Raw genomic sequence first — 22422 nt, forward strand, 5'->3', positions numbered from 1 at the left:
GGAGGCTACCATTCCTAACGGCGGCGAAGTATCGCGCGAAGGACGCTCTAGAGCTCGTCCACAGCGACCTCTGTGGGCCGATCACGCCAGCTACAAAACGGTGGTCGGCGGTACTTCCTCCTGCTCGTGGATAATTGCAGTCGCTACATGTGGCTGCAACTCCAGATGAGCAAGGATGAAGCGGCGGCAGCGATCAAGAAGTTCAAGATGCATGCGGAGGCCGAGAGCGACAAGAAGCTCCGCGTGCTGAGGACTGATCGCGGCGGCGAATTCACTTTGGTGAAATTCGCTGCGTACTGCGCGGATCAGGGTGTGGTGCGACACCACACCGCGCCATACTCGCCACAATAGAATGGCATGGTAAATAGGCGGAACCAGATGGTGGTCGGCATGACTCGATCCATGATGAAGGCCAAAGGCATGCCGACAAGGTTCTGGGGTGAGGCGGTGACCACGACGGTGTTCATCCTCAACCGCGCTCCGACCAAGGCCCTGACGGGCAAGACGCCGTTCGAAGCTTGGTATGGGCGTAAGCCGAGCGTGTCGTTCCTCCGGACATTCGGCTGCATCGGTCACGTCAGGAAGACGAAGCCGATCCTCACTAAGCTGGAGGACAGGAGCACACCGATGGTGTTTCTGGGCTACGCGGAGGGTACCAAGGCGTACTCGCTCTACGACCCACGCAGAGACAAGGTGCTTGTATCGCGCGACGTCGTGTTCGATGAGAAGGCGGCTTGGGACTGGACCAGTCCGAGCATGGGGAAAGCTAGCGGCTTCATCGACACCTTTATCGTCGAGCACCTGGTCATCCACGGTGGTGGAGACGTTGGGGAAGAGGTACCGAGCACTCCGGAAGGGGTGCCGAGCACTCCAGCGGCAGAGCCGAGCACTCCTGGGGCAGTGCCGAGCACTTTGGCGGAATAGGGAACTCTATCAACACTGATTGAGCTCGCCTCACCTCCAAGTGACATTACTGAGTTCGTGGATGCCTTCCACGAAGGTGAGGAGGTGCGGTTCCACAGGCTGGACGACATCGTCGGCGGCACAGGGCCCTCAAGACTGGCTGGTCGACTGCTCAATGATCAAGAGCTGCTGCTCGTCAGTGCAGAGGAACCACCCACGTTCGCACTGGCGGAGCGCGACGGAAACTGGCGACGGGCGATGCTAGAGGAGATGAAGGCGATCGAGAAAAATGAGACATGACAGCTCATCGATCTACCTCCAGGATGCCGTCCGATCAGCTGAAGTGGGTGTACAAGGTCAAGCGGAACGAGCTCGGCGTCATTGTCAAGCACAAGGCGCGCCTCGTCGCCCGAGGCTTTGTTCAACGCGAGGGTATAGACTTCGAGGAGGTCTTTGCGTGAGTAGCGTGCATGGAGTCCGTTCGTTTGCTACTAGCTTTGGCAGCAGCAAAGGACTGGCGCGTCCATCACTTGGACGTTAAATCGGTCTTCCTCAACGGCGAGCTGGCGGAGACGGTCTTCGTTAGGCAACCTCCAAGTTTCGCTGTCAAGGGAGAGGAGCATAGGGTGCTCCGACTGCGCAAGACGCTCTACGGGCTGTGGCAGGCTCCACGAGCATGGAACGCCAAACTTGACGCCATACTGGACGAGCTTGGGTTCCAACGGTACGCAACCTTGTCGTCGGCGTGTATGTAGACGACTTGATCGTCACCGGCGCGCGCACGGAGGATATCAACAGAATTAAACAAGGATATCAAACGCCAAGGAATTGATATGAAAGTCACAGCACTGGTTAGTTTCTTTTAATATCCATATAACGCTCAATTGGAGAAATACTGTCAGTAAATGGTCAAAGGTATCAATTTATTGTGCATCGATCATGTCTTAACTGAGCTCAAATTGTAGATGTTGAAATGTAAACGCTACCTTTTCAGGTCAATGACACAGTACGGACATTGGCTGCTGGAAGATATGTGGATAATGATACTGTTGCTGCAGTTATACTGGGTATTGGCACTAATGCAGCATACATAGAAACATATGAACTCAATTCCTAAATGGTGTGGCCCACCTCCTGAGTCTGGAGAGATGGTGAGTATCTTTTACTTCTCCCTATGATTGCAAAGTAAAAAACATACAAAAGATGGCACTTACATTGACTGTACTCTTGCATATGGGCTTTTTCCTTATTGATAGCATTGACATGTTTATGAGGGCGTTCATCTTTAACTTACCTTTTTTCTTTTTATAGGTGATAAACATGGAATGGGGGAACTTTAGGTCCTCCCACCTTCCACTGACTGAATTTGATGTAGCCTTGGATGCAGAAAGTTTGAACCCTGGTGAACAGGTATTGCCCTTAATATGCTACAGATTATGATCTTTCTTTTACCCTTTAGTGTGTATTGACTCTGCAGCATTATTTTCCTGCCAGATTTATGAGAAGTTAATCTCTGGCATGTATATGGGGGAAATCGTCCGAAGGGTCTTGCTAAAAATGGCTCAGGATGCTTCTCTTTTCGCAGACAATGTACCTCCGAAACTTGAGATCCCATATATCCTGAGGTATGTCATTCTAGGTATAGTTCACTAGTTTGTCCTGCAGTTTGGATTCCTTTTCTAAAGCACCGACTTTAAAAAAAAATGAGCATCTTAACTACAAAAATCCTGCAACCTGGTACTTCTTGACTTCGTGTAGGCTCTATAAGACTATAACACTACCAATAAAGCTGCAACTGCTACATATCCATAGCATAGTCTAGCTTGGAAGTTTTTTTTTGGGGGGTACTGAAATGTTTTGCCTATTGATGCTAAAAGCAATATACATTTAGGCCCCGTTCGGCTGGCTGAAACTTAGCTAAAAAACACTGTTCCGGCTGGTTTGTTGTGAGATAAAACACTGTTTGGCTGGTTTGATGAGCAGTAAATTGAGAGGGGGGATCAGCCGGCTGGCTGGTCTGATAAGACCAGCGAACGCAGCCTTAGCTTTGATTTAGCCCACAGTGGAAGTTCTGTAGAGTAGTTGTTGGAGTCTGATACCCTTGATTATGTGCAGCAGTCCTTGTGAGTATGGCACGAGTATACACCGTATCAAGAATGATGTAGATGAGCCTCGTAGAAAACCCTAAATGACGGTGTTGAAGCAACCACTACAACTCTACAAGAGGATAAGATTTTGGCGAAGCCGATCAGTTTGTTAAACACAACTCCAAATGAGTAAAGTCATTGCCACTCTCTCACGGCCCTACTCGACCCTCCAGGACTCTCGTATCCTTGTCTTATACAAGAATATGGTGCTAGAGTTGCCTAGTCTAATCCTCTTGAGCACTTCTAATTGCTCCTTTCAAGTCCTGGATGATTGATTGCTCTTGGCTTGATGACCCATAGGCTCCCAATTCCTCTTTATATATTATCCTCCAAGGCCCTTCAGGATGCAAATAAAAGTCGTATTTCTCGTAGAATTCGTACAAGGTCCTCCATCATGAATTTAGGAGTCATAGGCCCCGTTCGACTTATTTTTTCAGCCGGAACAGTGTTTTTCTCTCACAACATTTCAGTCGGAACAGTGTTTTTCAGCCAAGATTCAGCAAGCCGAACGGGGCCATATACTCTTATTCCTCGTTGGATTCAACACTAAGTCCTAGTAGAACTAGAAGTCCTAATAGCCACCCTTCTTGAATCCTAATCCTGAGTATGATTTGAGTCAACTTTCAGCAGGAGCAAGCATTATCTTGCAAGTTGATTAATATGAACAAGATGGTGAACATTCTTCTCATTTTTTTAGCTTTAATTTTCTAGTTTTTCATCTCGCCTTTATTATGGCTTGTGTTGACAGCTTTTCAAAGTAAATTTGAGTACATAACTGCTTATTTTTGCACACTACTTCTGCTAACTAAAAGGCTGAATATGTATTGAATTCTAGAACATATCACGTGCTGATGATGCATCAAGACACATCACCTGATCTCAGGACAGTTGGCATCAACCTGAAAGAAATCTTCGGGGTATTCATCTTTTAGCCTTAATGTTAAATTATTCTACCACTTCTGCAGTCCCTACAGAACACGTTTTCTTGATTGGTTTTCAGATAGAAAACACCTGTGGCAAAACAAGGAAATTGGTAGTGGATGTTTGTGAGGTGGTTGCCACTCGCAGTGCGCGACTTGCTGCTGCTGGGATACACGGCATCCTCAAAAAGCTTCCGCGAGACATTGCCAGCCCAGACAAACAAAAGACGGTGATTGCTGTGGATGGCGGAGTTTACAAGTACTATACTTTCTTCGCCCAGTGCATGGAGAGCACTCTAAGAGACTTGCTTGGGGAGGAAGTGGCGTCCTCTGTCGTGATGAAACTTGCCGAAGATGGCTCAGGCACTGGAGCGGCCCTCTTGGCAGCCTCCTATTCTCAACGTTTCCAGGCCGTGGGTGTTTAATTTCTGCTTATAGTTCCTTCAGATTCAAGGTATAGCAGGTATACAGTTGGTGCAGTGTATATTTGTTTATAACGATTATAAGATTCATCTGCCCCATTGTTTTGTTATCAGGCTTGTACTACTACAATGCCCATTTTAAGGGGTTGTCTGAGTGGCTTAGAATCTTTTTTTTAATATAATGATATACACCTCTCATAATCTCATGTGTGTCGTAGAAAAAGATTACAATGCTCATTCAGTTATAGAGAATTTGGTTCAAATTTATTTGGATATTTTTGTCTTTCTGACTTCTTATATGGAATCTTATTTGTGTTTGGACCTTTATAAATTGCTTGACAAAGGATATTTTTGAATTGGTGTGTCTGTTTATACTAAGCAAAACGAACAATCAACTGATATAAGAAGGTGCCGTAAAAAAGATCTGTATTTCACACCTGACAATCAACTGATATTAAGAGCTGTAAGGCCAGTCTCAATGGCAATTTCATGTCTCAGTTTGCAACATACTCATATTTTGGAAACAGTGCAGAGGAGTTTCATCCCTATGAAACTCTCTCTACTCCCATGAAATTCTTATCATCTCTCTCTTCATAAACACTGTGCCATATCAGCGTATTTAATGTCCATGAAACTTCATGAAATCCCCATTGAGATTAGCCTAAGAAGGTTAAATGAACAAACTATTTCACACCCGACATATTTCATTAAGGCTTTAGCATAATAACTACACTTATATATACAACTGAAATTTTCCTATTGAACGAATAATAAAACGAGCAATGCAGTAAACGTAACTTACACCCAGATCTAATTAACATAATAACATGTGTATAAAAAAACGGGCAACTCAAAGCCTATCCTCGAACTCGGATAGGGGGATCATGTTCTTGAGACCCTTCCTCTTCCTGATGTCGCCGATGAGCTTCGCTGCCATGGATCCCTCCTCTAGCGGATCGGAGTTGATGGCCTCCCAGTGGTCGAAGACGCACTGCGGGAATGCCTCGCCTGACGTCTCGGCCCGTAGCTTCTCAGTGAACTCGAGGGACTCGGTGACAGGGAGGTAGGCCTTCAAGTTGATCAGTGGAGTACCCGGCCTCTGCCTCTCCTCTATCACGCTGCCCCTCTTCTTGTTCATGAGGCTGTAGATGCTCCCCGTCGCCCTCTCCGGCGCCTGGATCTCGACGAGGTAGACAGGCTCCATGAGGCGGGGCATCGCCGTGAGCTGCGCGGCGTAGATGGCGCGCCGCGCCGTGGGGATGATCTGGCCGCCGCCGCGGTGGATCGCGTCGGCGTGCAGCACGACGTCGCGGAGCTCGAAGCAGACGCCGCGCATGCTCTCCTCGGCGAGCGCGCCCTCCTTGGAGGCCCACTGGAAGCCGGCGACCACCGAGTCCCTGATCTCTCCCACGTACTGGACTCCCCTGCACATGTCCACCATCATGTTGGTCCCTGTCGCCTCAGGACCGAAGCACCATATTTTCTTGGCCACGTCCTTGTCCCAGCCGAACTCCTCGGACAGGACTTTGGCGCGGACCTTAGTGTCGTCCTTGCAGCCGACGAGCTCGTCGTCGTCGATGGCCTTGGCGAGCTCTTTCTGCAACGGCCAGGCCTCCATGTACAGCCGATTGTGCTTGTTGGGCGACTTGCTCATGACGGTGCGGCACGACCTGGCTAGAACCGTCTCGCGGTACGAGACGACGGGCGGGCCAACGACGATCTCGGTGCCGCTCATGAAGTCCTGCTGCAGATCCTTGAGGCAAATCTCTAGATGGAGATCCCCCACGCCGGCGATGACGTACTCACCGGTCTCCGTGACGTTGCACACCACAAGGGGGTCCGACTTGGCGAGGCGCTTAAGCCCTTCCACGAGCTTGGGCAGGTCGGCGGCGTTCTTACACGCCACGGACTTGTGCACGACCGGCGAGACGGAGAACCTCATGGCCTTCATGGGGTGCGCGTCCACCGCCCTGTCGTTGGTGAGCGTGGCGTTCTTGGTGATGAAATGGTCGAGGCCGACAAGGGCGACGGTGTTGCCGCAGGGCACGTCCTCGACGGACTCCTTCCTCTTGCCCATCCAGATGACCGTACTCTGCACCGTCTTGAGGAAGAGGTCCTTCTTCCCGCCGGGCACGTAGTTGGGGCCCAAGATGCGGCCACCGTGCCGGAGAAGACCCGGCCGAATGCGTAGAACCTGCCCTTGTCGCTGGCTGGGATCATCTTGGACACGTAGAGCATAAGGGGTCCCTCGGGGTCGCAGTTGCGGATGCCGGTGGCGTACGCGTCGTCGAGGGGCCCCTCGTAGAGCGTCTCCACGCGGTACTGCTGCGCCTTGGCAGGAGACGGCAGGTGGAAGACGATCATCTCCAGCAGCGCGGCGCTGGCGGGCAGCCAGACCTGCATGACGCGCTTCATGAGCGCCTTCCCCGACAGCTCCCTGTCCTCGGCCTTGAGCGCCACGGAGAGCTTGTGGAGCATCGGCCACAGCTTCTCCTTGCCGCCGCCGTCGTCGCTCTTTCACGCTTGGATGATCTGCCGGATGGGCTGGTAGCAGAACTGCACGAACCCGCGCTGGCACGTCGGGGAGCCCGTGTGCCGGGTGGACCAGCTGCGGGTGGCCGTGTCGAAGAAGTGCTCGCCCCAGAGCCGCTCCGTCATCCTGGCCTCGTCCACGTTGAACTTGGCGGCGTACATCTTGGCGAAGTCGGACAGGGTGAACGCCCAGCCGTGCAGCCCCGGCGAGAACGCCACCGTTCCCTTCTCCGGCGACACCTGGCAGTCGCCCAGCCTGCTGTCCTCGTACGTCGAAATGACCACGTTCGTGTTCTCGATCACGCGGCAGAACGCCTGGTACGCCTCCTCGCCGTTTTGCTGCACGACACGTCACCTCTGTCACACATCTATGGACTCCGTACTACAGTGCAGGGTAGCAGCAGAACACGCACGCACAGTCATGTAAGTAAGCAGGCCGACTGAGGGGAGCGAGCACCTCACCTGGAGCTCAAGGAAGCAGCGGTCCATCTTGTTGACGACCAGGACGGGCTTGATCCGCTCGGCGAGGGCCTGGCGGAGCACGGTCTCGGTCTGGACGCAGACGCCCTCGATGCAGTCGACGACGACGAGGGCGCCGTCGGTGATGCGGAGCGCTGCCGTGACCTCCGACGAGAAGTCGACGTGCCCAGGCGAGTCGATGAGGTTGATGAGGTACGACGAGGTGCCGTCGCAGGCTGCCCCGAAGCGCGCCAGGGTGTCCTCAGCCATCTCGTAGTAGAGGGAGATGCCCGTGGACTTGATGGTGATGCCGCGCTCGGCCTCGTCCGCGCGCGTGTCCGTCATCCGCACGCCGCCGGCCGCATCCTGCGCGATGATGCCCGCCGCGGCCACCAGGGAGTCGGTGAGCGTCGACTTTCCTGCGGTCAAAGTGGTAGTACAATAGTTAATTCCACGCATAGGCAAATAGTGACCTGACGATCACAGATTCACACAACATCCTTTATGTACCAAAAAGAATACCAACAAGTAAATGTGCGAGTTAGTTTCCTGACGTCACATAATGCATATGCAGGCCAATGCCGCGCCAATGGTTAAGGAACAAACAGAGAGAGCAAAGCAGAGCTGACCGTGATCGACGTGCGCGATGACGGACATGTTCCTGATGTTGTGCTTCTTGTCCATGCTCGCGCGGAGCTGGCCGGCGGTGACCTTAACCATCGTGAAGGGCGGCCCCAAAAGGTGACGCTAAGAGCAAGGCGAAGGATGGATCTCTGATCTCTCCTCGATCTCCTGCAAGAGCAGAGCATGTAGTAAGGCTAAGCGATAGCCCTACTCCTACATCGCAGCAGGGTGATTCACCTTCATCAGCACCGACAGCACGTGCACAGACTATAGGTGAATGGAAACGCGAGAAATCGGACACGCAGAACACATACGGTAGAGCATCACAGGGACGAAGAACAGACGAAACAGTTAAAACAGACACGGGATTTAGAGAAGAAGGGGACAAACCTGCTGCTGCTGAGGAGGCGGAGCGGGGGAAATGACGAGATGAGGCGGAGGCGACGAGCCGTGAAGTGGTCTGCGCTCTGAAAGCCTACTTGTAAGACTGTCTCCGATGGTTGTTTTATATAGGCACCTATACTTAAAATGGGTCTCGAATGGTACTATATCAGTCTCCAACAGAGCATCTATATACGAGATATATTTTGGGTTACAGCAAAGACTCAGCCTAAATATGAGTATCAACGGGATGATCCCGTTGAATGCATTGATGCACTCTAAGATGTTACCCCTCATCAGATGCTCTTCAATATGTTATCAACAGGATGATCCCGTTGAATAGATTGATGCACTCTAGGACGTGGCACTTGAGTTGATCTTTGGATGGGGCCATCATCTTCATCATCATGGTCGTGATCGATTGGAGGGTTGTCTTCACTTCTTTCTTTATTGTTGAGTTGAGGTTGAGCTTGCTTATTGTTGACACCATCTTGATGTGAATGACCTTGTGTTTCATTTGATCTCCCATCCTGATCATTTCTTGTTGCGGAAGCTTCACCATGTTCATTGGATGAAACATGATGAGTGGTTGGATCAAGATAAACATGCACAATATTGTCATCATCTTCATCTTTGATGGGCTTTACTTCACCAATTGTAAGATTCTTGATGGCTTTATGTGAAGCTTCTTCATTACCTACAATCTCAACATTGACTTGCTCCTTTTGAGAGCCGTCGATTTTATAGTTACGTCTATCACGATTTCAATCAAACCGGTGGTTTTACTGAAAATATGATATCCATGTTCATTAGTACCATAACCAAGCATGAAACCTTCATCAACCTTTAGTGCAAACTTTGAGCTTTTGGATTTCTTGTTAAAGTATGAAACACTTGGATCTAAAAACTCTAAAGTAGTGCACCTTAGACTTTTTACCGATTAGAAGTTCATAGGCGGTCTTGTTCCTTTTCTTGTGAAGATATAAGCGGTTGATAGCATGACATGCCATGCTAACCGCTTCCTCCCAATAGTTGGTTGGAGTCTTGTATTCATCCAACATTGCTCTTCTGGCTTCAATGAGCGTTCTGTTCTTTCTCTCCACAACGCCATTTTGTTGTGGAGTATATGGAATCGAAAACTTATGCTTGATTCCTTCTTCATCAAGAAACTCTTCAATGTTAGTGTTCTTGAACTCTGTTCCATTGTCACTTCTAACTCTCTTGATCTTGACATCAAACTCATTTTTGGCTCTTTCTGCAAACTTCTTGAAGATGCCATGTACACACTCTTGTCACGCAAAAAGAATACCCAAGTGAAACGAGAATAATCATCAATAATTACGAAACCATATTTGTTACCACCAAGACTTATTTAAGTGGCAGGTCCAAATAAGTCCATGTGAAGCAATTCCAATGGCCTTTCGATTGTCACAATATTTTTGATGGGATGTTTAGCTCCAACTTGCTTTCCCGCTTGGCATGCGCTACAAATCCTATCTTTCTCAAAAGAAACATTTGTTAGTCCAAGGATGTGTTTGCCTTTTTGAAGTTTGGCCAAGTCCCTCATCCCAACATGGGCAAGTCAGCGATGCCATAACCAACCCACGCTAGATTTTGCCATTAAACAAGTCTCGAGATTTACTCTATTTGATGTGAAATCAACTAGATAGAGTTTCTCTTTTAAATGACCCATAAATACAATAGAAGAATCCTTCATTTTATAGACTTCCACACCTTTATCCGTAAAGAGACAATTGTAGCCCATCTCACAAAGTTGTCAAACGGACAACAAATTGTATCTCAACGAATTCATAAGTAAAACATTGGAAATGGAATTATCATTTGAGATAGCAATTTTACCTAAACCGAGAACAACTCCTTTTCCATTATTACCAAACACAATATTCCCACTTTGGTCATGATTAGGTTGGAATGATGTGAACATGTCCTTCTCTCTGGTCATATACTTGGTGCAACAACTATCCACCACTCAACTTGTTCCACCGGAGGAATATTTCTACAAAGACAAATCAAACTTTTATTTTAGGTACCCAAATGGATTTGGGTCATAGGGATTAGTCACATAAAACTTGGGCACCTAAACACTCCTCATAATCTCCTTTGTCTTTTGGGCGCCAACATACTTGATTACAATCTTGCCATCCTTGCTCCAACAACACATATAGTCACTAGCATAGCACCGTGAAGTGGTGCTTATGGCTTGGGGGCCTCGGATTGCTTCGTTTTGATTGTCTTATCACTTGTAGGTTGGATCTTGGGAATGTAGACCTTGTTGTTGGCCTTGCATATAAGTTCATCAAGATCAACGCCCTTGTTGAACTTCACACAAGACACACCATTGATCATGTTCCTTCCATTGGTCTTTCCATCATACCTATTGTAGCCAATGCCTTCCTTGATTGATGGGTGCCTTGATGACTTGTATATAGTCTTGTTTGATTGCTCTTGACACTTGCACCCATTCTTCAAGATTATCTTCAACCTATGAATCTACTTATCTTTCTTCTCCAACTCAACAAGGTTAGTTGTATATGCATTCACATCAATTTCATAGTATCTTTTACAACCAATACTAGTAGAGATATTAGAGTCTTCGGTAGCCTTAGGAGAAGTTAAACTACTAGCCCAAAGACTACTATAGTTTAGCTCAAGATTTTGGTATTTTTCTTCCAAGCTTGTGAAGCTTTCTTGAGCTATACTCTTCTCATTCTTGAGGCTAGCTACTTGATCATTAACCGAGGAATATTCCTTAGTCAATTTCCTAATTGAGTCATTGGCTAAAGACAATTCTACGGTTAACTTCTCAACCTTCATCTTTTCCCCAATGATAGTGTAACAGAACCGACCAATTATACGAATTTAAGTAAGAAAAGCATCCGCCAGAGCAGACGATTTAGCAAACTTAAGCCCGTATAACCCGGTAGTCTATGAAATCACGAAGGATTTCAAACCAACTCATGTCCTAGCCATGATCGTAATAAGTTTAGCGGTCACCAATCACATATTACATAAAAGTTTGCATAACAGATACATCAGAGTTTAAACATAGTTATTACAAAACAAGTTTGAATAAAAGTAGCGGAAGTCATTTGTTTAAAACCACACACACTCACACGGAGTTCAAATATAGTGCCAGCTGATGATCATCTCCAACAAAAGCATTAGACGAGATGTAAGGAATGACCATGCCCATGGTCCTAAGCATCACCCATCGCAGGATACAGGCAGTTGATACAGTAGCCATAGTACATCTGCCCATCTGCAACAAGTGGGAATAAAACCCTGAGTACTCAGCCAGACTTACCCGACATAACCGAAAATAAATGACACCAAGGATTATGAAGGGCTTTATAGTAGGGTAGCTGACTCATTTGCAAAAAGAAGCATTTTTAGCATTTCAAGAACCTTTCTAAAAGCATTATTGCCAAGTTAATTATTATTAACCTGTCAACTAGATTTGCACCTATACTAGAGTAAACATGTGATTAAGCAGATAATGATAACCAATGATCATTACGCAACTTCCATACTGTCATATTCATTATAACTGTCCAAGTGTTCCATAACATTTACTACGATGAAGTCACTCAAGTCAAGTGCTCACTATCCAGGAGCGATGGCGATTCGAATCGATTCCTAACCAGCTGGTGATTTATTCCTTACACAAACCTCACTCACCCGCTAAAGTGAGATATTGATCACCGAGCCAACTTTCCAGGTATCTCGAGTTTGCCAGGAACCACATGTACCCGGGGGCCGACCGACTGCACTTTGGTCTTATCATCTCGCCCCCGTGTCCTACCACACCTGCTCCGGCACAGTGCGCTGCGGGCAATCTACTCGGCCCGAAAAATCTCCCAGCTTCGCGGTCGGAAGGTACTTTATCCGGCCAGCTAAATGTAAGGCATGCGTTCAACATGACTCGAGGCCCAACAACGGTCGGTCCTTAATCGACACAGACGGAAACACTACAGTCCAAAACTCTGCAAGTCTCCGTCCGGTCTCAAATTCATTTAACACTTAGTTATACCATGACTTTATAGTCATCCAAGCAGATCCAGGTAACCACCTATAGCTCGCAGGTGACAGGAAATCACCCGACTTCTATCGGTCTAAGCCAGCTAAGCATTGACTCGACTGCAGATACCAGGGTAACAAGGATATAGTATAACAAAGGTAAACAAGGTATAATGCAGCAACGGTTGCAAACAACTCCTGAACGTAATGCATCAATTAAAGTAAAGCATTTAATTAAATAATTGCAAACCGGGAGAAAAATGCTCCGGGGCTTGCCTCTCTCGAAGGAGCTCGGACGGTGATCGGGGCACTCCGGAAGTTCCTCAACGTCCTCCTCGTCGGCTTCTGGCACTTCCTGCTGCTGCACCTCGAGCTGCTCCTCGGGCTCCTCGGGTATGACGACTGGGTTCTCGGTTTGCGATCCTGTATGATACAATGCGCGTAAGGGATTATGCAAACGGTGCATCGAAGGAGATGAATGCGATGGATATGTAGAAATTCAAGGTAGTCAACATCATCTAAGAACTATACTACAAGCACATGTCATCTACTGCATTCTCTTCTACTACTAATATGTTAAGTTAACCTATCTTATGAAATGCTTCAAAGATACACCAAAGCTTTACTAATTTCTTAATCACACTTAAAGCAACACTTGCTTAAACCCTAATTAATAATAGGTTTGAATAGCAACCTATATTTCTGATGCTCCTAAAAATCTGAGAAAATTACAGTAGCATACTACTACCCTAAACAGACTACCATAAAATTTTCATGGCATTTGGATAAGTAAACTATCCTACACAAAAATGACAAGCTATAGCATAAAAATGAGTATGAAATTACTTTGTACTATGAAAAGTGTCAAACAACAGAATTAATATTTTCCTAGGTTCTTCATATCCTATAATGATGAAAGTGCATCTAGCCCTTTAGTGGGTTTTGGTTGATTGAATGACAACGTGATTAAAGGACTAACCCGTTTGCTAAGTGTGGACAGGTAATAGGTTATCTCAAAGGCACTTAATGAAAGCCAAAATGATGTGTTGTTGTATAAACAATCTAGTTCAAGCACAAGACAACAATGCAAATGAAATTCATGTGAAGGCTTATTTATTGTGGGATTTCCATGTACTATGTGAAAGCAAGCTTGTGATTATTAGTTAATGAGACATGAGGGATTGCATATGGAATGGTCTCATATTTGAAGCTTGCTAAATTAAAATGAAAAAGATAACAATACATATGAATGGATGATTCAACACAAGATGTGACTTGATGGCTTGAGATGGTGAAGATAGCAAGGAAAGGCTTCGAGGTACTAAGCAAGGGTGAAGGGCAAGCGACGGCTTGGCGGCCGAAGAACCTAGCTAGGGTGAAGAAGAAAGTACTTGCATTTAGTTGAGGTACTAATCAAGCTTAGATGGTCATATTGATGTGAAGGATCAAATCTATAATGAAGTATTTGATGGAAGTGACTTGATACATTTGGGATTATTCAAACTTGATGAATGGAATCAAGTCACATGCTCAAGATGGCTATGCTCAAGTGAAAAGATCAACATCAACATGTTAGCACCCTTACTTGATGAAGATTGGAAGGGACGGCATCAATTCAAAAGAACAACTCAAGTGGTACAAATTCATATTTCCGTTTGTCTTGAGTTTAATAGGTATGCCGTACTATTAAGAGGGATGCATCATGTTGATAGATAATGTTTCATAAGTGCTCAAGCCAACCCATGTGAGTTTTGAGTATTTGAGAGACAAATGAGCTAACTGATTTCTTGCTGGTCTGGCAATACCGGACGTGTCCGGTATTCATACCGGACGTGTCCGGTATTTGTCCAGCAGCTGTAAAATTGTCGTTCTCGGGTTGGTTCGTCGGGAGTTCCGAGATAGGTCGGGAGTTCCGACGGTCGGGAGTCCCGGCATGGGTCGGGAGTTCCGACGTGTCGCACTTCGACCGACTTGGAGGGTTCACTGTCCTGGTCATACCGGACGTGTCCGGTATTCATACCGGACGTGTCCGGTATGGATGACCAGATGCCAACGGCTAGTTTTCAAAAGCCGTGAGGGTCGGGAGTTCCGACGTGAGTCGGGAGTTCCGATGGTCGGGAGTTCCGACATGTGTCGGGAGTTCCGACACCTCACTAACTTTAACTCAGTTACATGTTTTTCAAAATTACTGAGGGTCGGGGGTTCCGACTTGAGTCGGGAGTTCCGACAGTCGGAAGTCCCGGCATTCTTCGGGAGTTCCGACGCCTCACAACATCACTGTAACTTAGTTACCGTTGGCACAGTGTGAGTCATACCGGACGTGTCCGGTATGCATACCGGACGTGTCCGGTATTGCAACGGCTATAAAACGGCTAGTTTTTCAAGGGGGCTATAAATACCCCCAAGCCTCCACCTTTGGAGGCTGCTGATTCTGCTGAGTAAGACACACGTTTTTGAGCCTTGCCAACCCTCTCTTAGTGAGTGTGTGATCCAAATTGCAAAATCAATTTGTGGGTTGATAAAGATTTGAAAAAGAGAGCAAGCCACCACTTGAGCACTTGTGCATATTGTCAATCTCGTGATTCGCATTTGTTACTCTTGGACTCTTCGGTCCTAGACGGCTAGGCGTCGCCGGAGAGCAACCGAGAGATTGTGGTTGCTTCGGAAAGTTTGTAACGGTCGATTCCGCCGCTTCGGAATCATTTAGTGGAAGGAGGAAAAGGAGTTGGAAAAGACTCCGGCTAGAGTGACCTTCGTGGTACCCTCTAGGGCTGACCTTCGCTGGGTCGCCCGCAGCCCCCTCAACGGAGAGTAGGACTCGAACGAGTCCGAACTTCGGTAAAACAAATATCGTGTCTTAATTCGCATTTCATTTGATATTTGTGTTGCTCTAGCTGTGCTGCAGGTTCTCTGTGTATATTGTCATCTCCATTAGGTGCCTGCAGTTTGGTTTGAAGATAGAAATCGAAAGGAGCAAGTTCGGGGCTGATCTGCAGAAATCGTGTATACCGGACACGTCCGGTATTCATACCGGACACGTCCGGTATTTCCTGCCTGCACTGAAAACATTTATTCTCTGTTTTAACTTGGTGTTGCAGGGTTGTAGTTTCTAGATATATTCTTTATACCTTGTTTACTTTGTGACTAACTTGTGAGGGGAGGTAGTACTCTTAATTTGGAGTTTCCATTTTGGAAACTCCCCTTTCTAATTGTTTCCGCATTTAAAGGTGTTATTTTTCAGAAACGCCTATTCACCCCCCCTCTAGGCGGCATCCTAGGTCCTTTCAATTGGTATCAGAGCGGGGTTCTCACCTAAAGCTTCACCGCCGTGAGAAAAGGATGTCGACGCCTATCGAGTTGGAGCCGGTGCTTCTCCAAAATGATGGTTCAAACTTTCTACCTTGGTCAATACATGTACTCAATGCTTTTAGAGATATTAGTCCTCTTGTTGAGCATATTGTGGATGCAAGCATACCTCTTTCTATAGTTGATTGGAGCAACTACAAAAATTTGTCAAAAGAGGAAGAGATATGCGTGCAACTCAATGCTCAAGCTATTAATATTATTTTGAGTACATTGAGTGTAGAGGTTCAAGATGAGGCAATCTTCAATGGACAAACACCTCCGGAGAGTGCTCATCTCATTTGGACTAGACTTTTTGATTTGTATGGAAAATCCAAATGTGATGATGCACTTGAGGTCGAGTCAATGGAAAGTATGTCCATTGTGTCTTCATGCTGCAAAGAAGCCTCACAAGACCTCAAGAGCACCGAGCCGGAGCAAGAAGTGCAAGCAGTACATGACGTGCTGTCTGCCTGCACATACCGGACGTGTCCGGTATGCATACCGGACGTGTCCGGTATGGCCGAGGCAGCAGAACAGCAAGCATCTGTTTGCAGCGATGTTCAGGCCCGATGGCGACCAAGTGATGAGTCAACCTCAGTATCTCATGATACTCATCACTTGTGTCTCATGGCCAAGAAAAGCAAGAAGAAGAATAACAAGAAAGATCCAGAAAAGGAGAAAGCACAAGTAGATGATCAAGATAAGAGTGATGTTGAAGTTGAAGACAACTACAACCTTGATCATCTCAACCATAAAGACAAGTTCATCATCATGAAGATAGTTGAAAAGAATGATGAGCTTGAAGAAGAGATTGAGAAGCAAGAGCAATCGCTTCAAAATCAAGAAAAGTTTCTCATCTCCAAATTGCAAGAGCTAAAGGCAATAAATGAGAGGTATGAAAAATTGTCAATTGAGCATACTTTAGTTACTAACTCCTCTTCTAGTGTTTCACAACTAGAGAAGGAAAACTTTGAGCTCAAGGCAAGGCTAGATGAACTATCAAGCAAGTATAATGAGCTACAAGCAAATTATGTTCATCTAAAGTGCTCTCATGAGGAAGTAGTAGAATCAAGCATCATGCTTGAGGTGGCTCATGAGGTTGTGATTACATCGGTAAAATTCTCTCAACCTCTCACACATCCGCTCACTAGTACACCATCTCAAATAAATATTTTTTGTACTAATGAGTGTGCTCCTCAAGCAAGCCAATCTTCGATTGAGCTAAATCTTATAGAAAATATAGAGCTCAAAGAAGAAGTGCAAAGATTAAAGAAAGATGTGATTCGGTTGAAGGGTAAGGAGAAAGCACAACCTTCTCAAGATAACCGTGATAACATGGTGAAGAAGCTTGAGAAGGGTTCAAACCTTGCTTCCTCCAAAGCCCAACAAAAGAATCACATCTCAAGCAAGGCCAACACAACCAAGAGCAAGAAACATGGAAAAAGGATGTGCTATGGTTGTGGATTGTATGGACATGAGTGGGCTATGTGTCCACACAAGAGTTGGGCCGACAAAGTTGAAGCCGCCAATCAAAAGGCTTCTACCAAGAAATGCCAAATGTACAAAGAAGCAAGAAAGGAAGCCCAAGTTGCAACTAGAAGATGCTATGGGTGCAATGAGATGGGCCACAAGGTTGATAGATGTCCATACAAGCAAAGCAAGCATAGAGCACACAAAGGCCGCATATGCTATGCTTGTAGAAGAAAGGGGCATCTAAGCTATGAATGCCCAAATGGTAAAACTCCTAAGCCAAACACATTTGTTTATAATGATACGCTTAGGAAGACCACAAATGGAGTTAGCACTAGTAAGGTGATGTGTTCACCACAAACTAATGCTAAAGCCATTTGGGTGCCTAAGCACTTATTGACTAACTCAAAAGGACCCAACAAGAGTTGGGTACCAAAGTGTGCTTAGGTTAATGTTGTAGGTACTTGGTGATGAGATGAAAGATTCGGGGTGGTTGAGCAAGCAAATTGACAATATTCACTCAATCTATCAACCAATTCTCATCATAATCTCTTATATGGTTGACCTGAAGATAATTCAATGAACATATCATATATTTCATCCTCACCATTGGTAACAAGTACCTAAACCTTGTAGGATAGCCACTTTGTTTGTTTCGTGTTCTATAGTTCACAAATAGGTACATTTGTGAAATAATGAAAGTGGCTAATTAATTTCACTTGAGATTTATCATATTTGCCATATGATGCTTTTATTAGCTCTCTAGAAGAGTAATTTATTTGTTGAGATGCAAGTATACAATAAATAAATATTACAGTTGAAACGAAGAATCACAAGCAGCAACTTAACTGGTTCTGTCTTTCACATATCGGACGTGTCCGGTATTACTATCGGACGTGTCCGGTATGGCCAGGGACAGAAAGTCAGTGTTTCTGTTCTGTGTATTCCGGACGTGTCCGGTACACTACCGGACGTGTCCGGTATTGCATGGACCAGAACACTAATTGTGTTGCAACTGAGTATTCGATCCATACATTTTTCATATATCCCTAACATACTCAGAAGCTTGTGTTTTATCAAATCTAAGTGGATTGTGAGCATCTCTTAAGCTCACTTTTAAATATGGCAATCTTATTTGGTTCATGGTCAAAATGAAAATTGGCTCTCAATTTCTTATCAGAATAAAAGTGCTCGTTGAAAGTCATTCAAAATACTTGAAGCACTTATTTAGGGGGAGCTAAATTTCTATTTTGCACCATTGTGGACTAACAAATTTATCTAGCACTCTTTGTAGTCCTTTGGATGAAAAATTGAATTTGTATCAAGCATGATTACTTGGCAATCAAGGTCAACATAAAGATTATCATGCCATGTGTCTTCTTAATGGTATTCTTGTGGGCTCAAGGCAAAGGTATGTTTTTACATACATGTATTGTAAGTGCATCTAAGGCCCTTTATATGTTAGAATGTGCATTTGTGTGACATAGGAGAGAAGTTTTTCAAAACCCCTAACTAGCATGAGTAGGAAGTGTGAATTTGAAAAACTATTTGAATCTTGGTCTTTGTGACCTAGCCTTGCCATGTGATGATTATAGCTCTCCTTGATTGTTTGATCAGCTAATCACACATGACATGGCTCTCTTAAGTCCACAATCTACTTTGTCCCACTTTATCTCTCTCAAGCAAGCAAATTATTGATTATGCCATATATTTGGAAAAGAGAAAATAAATTGATGGCATTCGATAAGAAAAGTGATGGTACTCGGTTTGGATCAAGATCATACATCTTTTTGGACTGAGCAACAACTGAGAAAGGGTTTGGAAGAGTGAGAACACATTTTGGAATTATTTGGGCCAGCCCGCGTATACCGGACGTGTCCGGTATTATACCGGACGTGTCCGGTATGAGCGGGACTATAAAACCAGAGCGTACCCCTTCGGCCCAAACAGACTTGCCTCCTCCAAACCAACCAGCCGACGCCCTTCTTCTCACCTAGGGCGACCAAGGAATTCACCAAGGAAAAGAGAGAGAGGGAGATTGCATTGGAGAAGGCTTGGATCAAGGATTGATAGCCCGTGGATTTGGATTTCACATCGCTCTCCCTTCTCTTCTCTTAAGGTACCCTAATCACGGACCTCGTCCGATCTACATGGTTAACGCATGATTTTAAAATTCCTTCGGTAATTATGCTACATTGGTGATGGAGAAGCAATGCCCAAAATTTGGAATTGATCCGTGGTGGTTTGAATCGAGAAACCCCGGTTAGGGTTGCTGGTCGCCCATACCGGACGTGTCCGGTATGCTACCGGACGTGTCCGGTATGGCCCAGCAGAGCAGACTCCCTGCTGTTCTCTGATTCAATCCTACCTAGAATTGTTTGTTAGGCTTAGTATCTTTTGTATCTACGTTTTGCAAACTTTTTGACAGTTGTTTGTCAAGATGATTGTAAAATCATGGATAAAAGATTCTTTGTCTAATTGCAATTCGAGATTAATTTTGGTCATTTATCTGAAATTTCTTGCAAATCTTTGGATACAGGACAGCAGTCATGAGTGGACGACAGGAGCCTAGGTCCAAGCACAGGCATGATCCAGCACTTGAAAAGTATAAGAAGGCAAGACAGGAGATGCATCCTGGATTCCAGCCAAGCAGCAGGAGGCCTACCAGGGCTGCCTCTAGTGCAGCTCCTCAGTATGTAGAGGGGTCAGGGAGCTCTTCTTCTGACACTAATTCTGATGCGTTCAGAGTGGAGTCTAGAGAAGATAAAAAGAGGAAGAGCACTCATAGAGGATCAGATGGTGACAGCTCAGATGAGGAGCAGGAGATTGAGGAGGAGGAGTCAGTTCCTCCAGTTCAGCACCAGCCTGGTCAGGGGATGCATTATGGTCTTCTTGAGACACGTCTGCCCAATGTGCCCTCCTATGTTCCCAGAGTTGACTACAGGGGAAAGGGTATGACCAGGAAGGCTAGAGATGAGCGAAGGGTTGATCCGAGGAGCTTACCTAAGGTTCAGTACGATCACCGCTTCCAGACAGCCTTTCACCTGGACTTCTACTCCAGTGTGATTCTCACCAGGAACCCTGTGATTGCCAGGTCTCAGTGGATTGACTGGCAGTACGTTACAGAGTTGCAGAAGGCCTCAGTTGATCATGCCATTGCCATTTGCCAGCGCACTGGGGTCTATGAGATCATGGAGTTCCAGCATGACTGGAACACAGAGGTAGTAGCTCAGTTCTATGCTACTCTATTTGTTGAGGAGGATGAGCGGCGTATGCACTGGATGCTTGAGGGCCAGTGGTACAGTGTTGACTATGATGTATTTGCCGCCCAGCTTGGTTTCTCTGAGGATGATCTCCAGAGGGACAGGATCCACACCGAGCAGGTGTTACCTCCTGAGCAGCTCGCATATATGTATCCTCCTGGTGGTCAGAGAGGAGCTGTGGGGAAGGTTCTAGGTCTTCACCCTACCTACAGGTACCTGGACAGGATGTTCAGGAAGACTATTGACTGCAAGGGTGGAGACAAGGGCACCATTGCTGATTACTCCAGGAACCTACTCCACAGGATGGCACCTGATGCTCGGCCCTTCAGCGTGTTTGACTTTATCTGGTCCGAAATCAGGAGTGTCGGAGAGAGGCCCCTCAAGGGCTGTGGTTTTGCTCCTTATATCATGCATATGATTGAGCAGGTGACAGGGCACACATTTGAGTATGATAAGATTCACAAGGCCCTGAAGATTATTGCAGATCTGCCTGAGACCGGGTTACCTCCAGCTGGACCAGGAGGAGCAGCAGCAGCACCAGAGGCAGATGCACCTGAGAGTGGTGCACCAGCAGGAGCTTCACCTTCACCACGTGCACCTTCACGTTCTACTTCACGCCGTGGTAGTCCTCCTTCGCCTATCCGCAGGCTTTTCAGCTCCATTTTTGGGATGTGCCGTGACATCCAGACTAGGCAGCAGAAGGAGAGGGAGGCTAGGAGGAAGGACACTCGGACTTTGAAGCAAATTGCTTCTAATCTTGAGCTTGATCCTCCTAGGTCTCCTCTATCAGATGAGGCAGCTAGTGAGCCTGAGACTGAGGAGCAGCAGCAGGCTAGATATGATAGAGAGTATGTTGAGTTCATACAGCGACAGCAGCAGCAGCAGGCACCTGAGCACCCTGACACTCTACCTCTTCAGGCTCGTGTGCCTACTCACTCTCAGCCACGTCCCAGCACTGCAGACGACTATGCTACAGATTGGTGGAGTGACCTGACAGGTGGTGGTGGCTTCTACGGGTCTGGTGGCTATGACCCGTCTGGTGCGGGTGGTTCTCGTCCAGCCGGTGTTGCACGCTCAGATGATGAGGATGCTGGTCGAGATGATGCTGATGATGAGTGATCTCAGCTTTCCGTGACAGCTTGTAGCCCCTTTGTCCTTTGTATGTCATTGTTGGACCTTTGTGGTGATAGATGACAAAGGGGGAGAGAGACTGATTAAAGCTTCAGGATAGTTTTATTTGCTTATCTTTGTACCTGAAGATATGTACTGCAGGCTGTAGTTTGTCTTTGAGCTTCATTGATGTATCTTGGATTTGAGATAGATTGTATCATGTGAGAGATGAGACTTACTTATGCTTTATCCTTGTATGTATCTTGGATTTGAGATAGATTGTATCATGTGAGAGATGAGACTTACTTATGCTTTATCTTTGTATCTCTTGAGACATGATCTTTATCTATATATATCAGTGGTTTCTGGACTTGAGAAAATTTGTAATGAGTGCTATGTGTGAATTACATATGTCATATTTATTTTCATAAGGACTATGCATGCTAGAATGAAAATATTTGATGTGATGCTTTTTATATTTATTCTTGTGTGATATATCTTGTCATATGCATCACGGTTTCATTTGTCACACACACATGCACCCCACGGATGCAATGATTTAGGGGGAGTCTCCTATATGTTTTAGTATGTGCAATTGACATTTGAGGTCATTTTGTGAATTCTAATCATAAGCACATATTAAGGGGGAGCCTCTCATAAATCATTGAACCCAAAAGTTTAAATGTTTATATCATTTTGTAAGCTTTAATCAAGTTGTCATCAATCACCAAAAAGGGGGAGATTGAAAGTGCATCTAGCCCTTTAGTGGGTTTTGGTTGATTGAATGACAACGTGATTAAAGGACTAA

General features: G+C 46.0%; 2 pseudogenes; one reads left to right on the top strand and one right to left on the bottom strand.

The window, feature by feature from the left end:
* The first annotated feature begins 1226 nt into the window (after positions 1-1226).
* On the top strand, positions 1227-4543 carry LOC136455069 (hexokinase-2-like; annotated as a pseudogene).
* A 699-nt stretch (positions 4544-5242) lies between these two features.
* Positions 5243-8103, bottom strand: LOC136450389 (elongation factor 2-like; annotated as a pseudogene).
* Between the last annotated feature and the right edge of the window lie 14319 nt (positions 8104-22422).

Source organism: Miscanthus floridulus, chromosome 5, assembly GCF_019320115.1.
Source record: "Miscanthus floridulus cultivar M001 chromosome 5, ASM1932011v1, whole genome shotgun sequence".
In the NCBI taxonomy this organism is placed as follows: Eukaryota; Viridiplantae; Streptophyta; class Magnoliopsida; order Poales; family Poaceae; genus Miscanthus; species Miscanthus floridulus.